The following is a 7,694-nucleotide window of genomic DNA, read 5'->3' as shown; positions in this document are numbered from 1 at the left end:
GAGGCTATATACAGTAGAGAGGCTATATACAGTAGAGAGGCTATATACAGTAGTGAGGCTTTAACAGTAGCGAGGCTATATACAGTAGCGAGGCTATATACAGTAGTCAGGCTATATACAGTAGAGAGGATATATACAGTAGAGAGGATATATACAATAGAGAGGCTATATACAGTAGCGAGGCTATAACAGTCGCGAGGCTGTACACAGTAGCGAGGCTATATACAGTAGTGAGGCTATATACAGTAGTGAGGCTATAACAGTAGCGAGTCTGTATACAGTAGTCAGGCTATATACAGTAGTGAGGCTATAACAGTAGCGAGGCTATATACAGTAGCGAGCCTATATACAGTAGTGAGGCTTTACCAGTAGCGAGGCTATAGCAGTAGCGAGGCTGTATACAGTAGCGAGACTATAAACATTAGCGAGGCTATAACATTGGTGAGGCTATAACAGTAGCGAGGCTATATACAGTAGTGAGGCTATAACAGTAGCGAGGCTATAACAGTAGCGAGGCAATATACAGTAGCGAGGCTATATACAGTAGCGAGGCTATATACAGTAGTGAGGCTATATACAGTAGCGAGGCTATATACAGTAGTGAGGCTATATACAGTAGCGAGGCTATATACAGTAGAGAGGCTATATACAGTAGAGAGGCTATATACAGTAGCGAGACTATATAGAGTAGCGAGGCTATATACAGTAGTGAGGCTATATACAGTAGTGAGGCTATATACAGTAGCGAGGCTATATACAGTAGAGAGGCTATATACAGTAGAGAGGCTATATACAGTAGCGATGCTATATACAGTAGAGAGGCTATATACAGTAGCGAGGCTATATACAGTAGCGAGGCTATATACAGTAGAGAGGCTATATACAGTAGTGAGGCTATATACAGTAGCGAGGTATATACAATAGCGAGACTATATACAGTAGTGAGGCTATATACAGTAGCGAGGCTATATACAGTAGAGAGGCTATATACAGTAGAGAGGCTATATACAATAGCGAGACTATATACAGTAGAGAGGCTATATACAGTAGAGAGGCTATATACAATAGCGAGACTATATACAATAGCGAGACTATATACAGTAGCGAGGCTATATACAGTAGAGAGGCTATATACAGTAGAGAGGCTATATACAATAGCGAGACTATATACAGTAGAGAGGCTATATACAGTAGAGAGGCTATATACAATAGCGAGACTATATACAATAGCGAGACTATATACAGTAGCGAGGCTATATACAGTAGAGAGGCTATATACAGTAGAGAGGCTATATACAATAGCGAGACTATATACAGTAGAGAGGCTATATACAGTAGAGAGGCTATATACAGTAGAGAGACTATATACAATAGAGAGGCTATATACGGTAGAGAGGCTATATACAGTAGAGAGACTATATACAATAGAGAGGCTATATACAGTAGAGAGGCTATATACAGTAGAGAGGCTATATACAGTAGAGAGACTATATACAGTAGAGATACTATATACAATAGAGAGGCTATATACAGTAGCGAGGCTATATACAGTAGAGAGGCTATATACAGTAGAGAGACTATATACAATAGAGAGGCTATATACAGTAGAGAGGCTATATATGGTAGAGAGGCTATATACAGTAGAGAGGCTATATACAGTAGTGAGGCTATATACAGTAGAGAGGCTATATACAGTAGTGAGGCTATATACAGTAGAGAGGCTATATACAATAGTGAGGCTATATACAGTAGAGAGGCTATATATGGTAGAGAGGCTATATACAGTAGAGAGGCTATATACAGTAGTGAGGCTATATACAGTAGAGAGGCTATATACATTAGTGAGACTATATACAGTAGAGAGGCTATATACAGTAGAGAGGCTATATACAGTAGAGAGGCTATATACAGTAGAGAGGCTATATACAGTAGCGAGGCTATAACAGTAGAGAGGCTATAACAGTAGAGAGACTATATACAGTAGAGAGGCTATATACAGTAGAGAGGCTATATACAGTAGAGAGGCTATATCCAGTAGAGAGACTATATACAGTAGAGAGGCTATATACAGTAGAGAGGCTATATACAGTAGAGAGGCTATATACATTAGTGAGACTATATACAGTAGAGAGGCTATATACAGTAGAGAGGCTATATACAGTAGAGAGGCTATATACAGTAGAGAGGCTATATACAGTAGAGAGGCTATATACAGTAGTGAGGCTATATACAGTAGAGAGGCTATTATACAGTAGTGAGGCTATATACAGTAGAGAGGCTATATACATTAGTGAGGCTATATACAGTAGAGAGGCTATATACAGTAGAGAGGCTATATACAGTAGAGAGGCTATATACAGTAGTGAGGCTATATACAGTAGAGAGGCTATAACAGTAGAGAGACTATATACAGTAGAGAGGCTATATACAGTAGCGAGGCTATATACAGTAGAGAGGCTATATACGGTAGAGAGGCTATATACAGTAGAGAGGCTATATACAGTAGTGAGGCTATATACAGTAGAGAGGCTATATACAGTAGTGAGGCTATATACAGTAGAGAGGCTATATACATTAGTGAGACTATATACAGTAGAGAGGCTATATACAGTAGAGAGGCTATAACAGTAGAGAGGCTATAACAGTAGAGAGACTATATACAGTAGAGAGGCTATATACAGTAGAGAGACTATATACAGTAGAGAGGCTATATACAGTAGAGAGGCTATATACAGTAGCGAGGCTATATACAGTAGAGAATATATACAGTAGTGAGGCTATATACAGTAGTGAGGCAATATACAGTAGTGAGGCTATATACAGTAGTGAGGCTATATACAGTAGTGAGGCTATATACAGTAGAGAGGCTATATACAGTAGAGAGGCTATATACAGTAGAGAGGGTATATACAGTAGAGAGGCTATGTACATTAGAGAGGCTATATACAGTAGAGAGGCTATATACATTAGTGAGACTATATACAGTAGAGAGGCTATATACAGTAGAGAGACTATATACAGTAGAGAGGCTATATACAGTAGAGAGGCTATATGCAGTAGAGAGGCTATATACAGTAGAGAGGCTATATACAGTAGAGAGGCTATATACATTAGTGAGACTATATACAGTAGAGAGGCTATATACAGTAGAGAGACTATATACAGTAGAGAGACTATATACAGTAGAGAGGCTATATACAGTAGAGAGACTATATACAGTAGAGAGGCTATATACAGTAGAGAGGCTATATGCAGTAGAGAGGCTATATACAGTAGAGAGGCTATATACAGTAGAGAGGCTATATACATTAGTGAGACTATAAACAGTAGAGAGGCTATATACAGTAGAGAGACTATATACAGTAGAGAGACTATATACAGTAGAGAGGATATATACAATAGAGAGGCTATATACAGTAGCGAGGCTATAACAGTCCCGAGGCTGTACACAGTAGCGAGGCTATATACAGTAGAGAGGCTATATACAGTAGTGAGGCTATAACAGTAGCGAGTCTGTATACAGTAGTCAGGCTATATACAGTAGTGAGGCTATAACAGTAGCGAGGCTATATACAGTAGCGAGGCTATATACAGTAGTGAGGCTATATACAGTAGCGAGACTATATACAGTAGCGATACTATATACAGTAGTGAGGCTTTAACAGTAGCGAGACTATATACAGTAGCGAGGCTATATACAGTAGTGAGGCTATATACAGTTGCGAGGCTATGTACAGTAGTGAGGCTATATACAGTAGCGAGGCTATATACAGTAGTGAGGCTGTATACAGTAGTGAGGCTATATACAGTAGTCAGGCTATATACAGTAGTCAGGCTATATACATTAGAGAGGCTATATACAGTAGTGAGGCTTTAACAGTAGCGAGACTATATACAGTAGCGAGGCTATATACAGTAGTCAGGCTATATACAGTAGTAAGGCTATATACAGTAGAGTGGATATATACAGTAGAGAGGCTATATACAGTAGCGAGGCTATAACAGTAGCGAGGCTGTATACAGTAGCGAGGCTATATACAGTAGTGAGGCTATATACAGTAGTGAGGCTATAACAGTAGCGAGGCTGTATACAGTAGTCAGGCTATATACAGTAGAGAGGCTATATACAGTAGAAAGGCTATATACAGTAGTGAGGCTATATACAGTAGAGAGGCTATATACAGTAGTGAGGCTATATACAGTAGAGAGGCTATATACAGTAGCTAGGCTATATACAGTAGTGAGGCTTTAACAGTAGCGAGGCTATATACAGTAGTGAGGCTTTAACAGTAGAGAGGCTATATACATTAGAGAGGCTATATACAGTAGAGAGGCTATATACAGTAGTGAGGCTATATACAGTAGAGAGGCTATATACAGTAGAGAGGCTATATACAGTAGAGAGGCTATATACAGTAGCGAGGCTATATACAGTAGCGAAGCTATAAACAGTAGCGAGGCTATATACTGTAGTGAGGCTATATACAGTAGCGAGACTATATACAGTAGTGAGGCTATATACAGTAGTGAGGCTATATACAGTTGCGAGGCTATGTACAGGAGCGAGGCTATATACAGTAGTGAGGCTGTATACAGTAGTGAGGCTATATACAGTAGTCAGGCTATATACAGTAGTCAGGCTATATACAGTAGCGAGGCTATATACAGTAGAGAGGCTATATACAGTAGTGAGGCTTTAACAGTAGAGAGACTATATACAGTAGCGAGGCTATATACAGTAGTCAGGCTATATACAGTAGAGAGGATATATACAGTAGAGAGGATATATACAATAGAGAGGCTATATACAGTAGTGAGGCTATAACAGTCGCGAGGCTGTACACAGTAGCGAGGCTATATACAGTAGTGAGGCTATATACAGTAGTGAGGCTATAACAGTAGCGAGTCTGTATACAGTAGTCAGGCTATATACAGTAGTGAGGCTATAACAGTAGCGAGGCTATATACAGTAGCGAGGCTATATACAGTAGTGAGGCTTTAACAGTAGCGAGACTATATACAGTAGCGAGACTATATACAGTAGTGAGGCTTTAACAGTAGCGAGACTATATACAGTAGCGAGGCTATATACAGTAGTGAGGCTATATACAGTTGCGAGGCTATGTACAGTAGTGAGGCTATATACAGTAGCGAGGCTATATACAGTAGTGAGGCTGTATACAGTAGTGAGGCTATATACAGTAGTCAGGCTATATACAGTAGTCAGGCTATATACATTAGAGAGGCTATATACAGTAGTGAGGCTATATACAGTAGTGAGGCTATATACAGTAGAGAGGCTATATACAGTAGTGAGGCTATATACAGTAGAGAGGCTATATACAGTAGAGAGACTATATACAGTAGAGGGGCTATATACAGTAGTGAGACTATATACAGTAGAGAGGCTATATACAGTAGAGGCTATATACAGTAGAGAGGCTATATACAGTAGAGAGACTATATACAGTAGTGAGGCTATATACAGTAGAGAGGCTATATACAGTAGTGAGGCTATATACAGTAGTGAGGCTATATACAGTAGAGAGGCTATATACAGTAGTGAGGCTATATACAGTAGTGAGGCTATATACAGTAGAGAGGCTATATACAGTAGTGAGGATATATACAGTAGTGAGGCTATATACAGTAGAGAGGCTATATACAGTAGTGAGGCTATATACAGTAGTGAGGCTATATACAGTAGTGAGGATATATACAGTAGTGAGGCTATATACAGTAGTGAGGCTATATACAGTAGAGGCTATATACAGTAGTGAGGCTATATACAGTAGAGAGGCTATATACAGTAGTGAGGGTATATACAGTAGTGAGGCTATATACAGTAGTGAGGATATATACAGTAGTGAGGCTATATACAGTAGTGAGGCTATATACAGTAGTGAGGATATTTACAGTAGAGAGGCTATATACAGTAGAGAGGCTACATACAGTAGAGAGGCTATATACAGTATTGAGGCTATATACAGTAGTGATGATATATACAGTAGTGAGGCTATATACAGTAGTGAGGATATATACAGTAGTGAGGCTATATACAGTAGGGAGGCTATATACAGTAGAGAGGCTATATACAGTAGAGAGACTATATACAGTAGCGAGGCTATATACAGTAGAGAGGCTATATACAGTAGAGAGGCTATATACAGTAGAGAGGCTATATACAGTAGAGAGACTATATACAGTAGAGAGGCTATATACAGTAGAGAGGCTATATACAGTAGTGAGGCTATATACAGTAGAGAGACTATATACAGTAGAGAGGCTATATACAGTAGAGAGACTATATACAGTAGAGAGACTATATACAGTAGAGAGGATATATACAGTAGAGAGGCTATATACAGTAGAGAGGATATATACAGTAGAGAGGATATATACAGTAGAGAGGATATATACAGTAGAGAGGATATATACAGTAGTGAGGAGCAGTGATCAAAAGAAAACTAAGAGTCTCTGTGGTTCACCCCAACCTGCAGAAGAATGGGCTTGGTCTGATATGGAGCAAATGGGGCATCCATCGAGGGCTTGAACCTGCAGAGGGATGGGACATTTCACGCAAGGGATTTGTAATTCACTGGTGAAGTCTTGATCAATGAAATTATCCGCGGACCCAGAGTCCACAAAGGCTTGAATCTGGTGAAAAACCCCTTGCGTCCTCCCGGGTGGCCGTCATACCGCTCTGATCTTGGGTTCCCAGTGCAGGTTCCCTGGATGAACTACGACAACGCCTGGAGCACTGGGTGATGAGACTTGGGCATCGGCTCCTCCTGGGCTGGGGTTAGACTGTGGTAGGAGGAATTCGGTAAGGGCTCAGAGGAAGAGTTGTTCTTGCTGCCGCCCCAGCAGTGCTCCTTGGTGGGTTACAACATTCCTGATCTGGGTGATCTCTGCTGGGTCCATGTTGGAGGCAGAAGCTTGCTGTGACATGGTGAGGTTGGACCCAGGTGGAGAGAAGAGACCAGACCAGGAATCAGTGGTTAAGGATAAAATAATACTTTACTGAGAAACGGTAACTGAAGGATCACAGTAACATGGGGAAAAAAATAAACACTAAGTCTCGAAAACTCCTTCAAGAGACAAAAACAATTCAAGCTTCTGCAAAGGACAACAGAAAACACACCTCTTTTAACAGGGAAATCATAATGAGTAAATTGGACAGGATAGTCTCTGCCGCCCTCTTGTGACAGGTGGAACCATGACAATTTAGGAAAAAAGGAATCCAGTCAGAGGCTTAGCGAAGATTAGTTTCAATATTAGGTAGCTATATATACAGTGCCTTCAGAAATTATTCACACCCCTTGACCTTTTTCCACATTTTGTTGTGTTAAAGCCTGTATTTAAAATTCATTCAACTTAAACTTTTTTTGTGGGGGGGGCATTGGCCTGCATACAATACCACATACTATAACAAAATATAAAAAAAGCTGAAATGTCTTGAGTCAAAGAGTATTCAACCCCTTTATTATGAAAAGCCTAAATAAATTCAGGAGTAAAAATGTGATTAACAAGTCACATAATAAGTTGCACGGACTCACTCTGTGTACAATAACAGTGTCATGATTTTGGAATGACTACCTCATATCTGTATCCCACACTTACAATTATCTGTAAGATCCCTCAGACGAGCACTGAATTTCAAGCACAGATTGAACCACAAAGACCAATGTAAA

This window comes from Oncorhynchus nerka, unplaced genomic scaffold (genome assembly GCF_034236695.1).
Source record: "Oncorhynchus nerka isolate Pitt River unplaced genomic scaffold, Oner_Uvic_2.0 unplaced_scaffold_1886, whole genome shotgun sequence".
NCBI classification, from domain to species: domain Eukaryota; kingdom Metazoa; phylum Chordata; class Actinopteri; order Salmoniformes; family Salmonidae; genus Oncorhynchus; species Oncorhynchus nerka.
The sequence above is the reverse complement of the archived record's forward strand: the minus strand, read 5'-3'. Positions refer to the sequence as shown.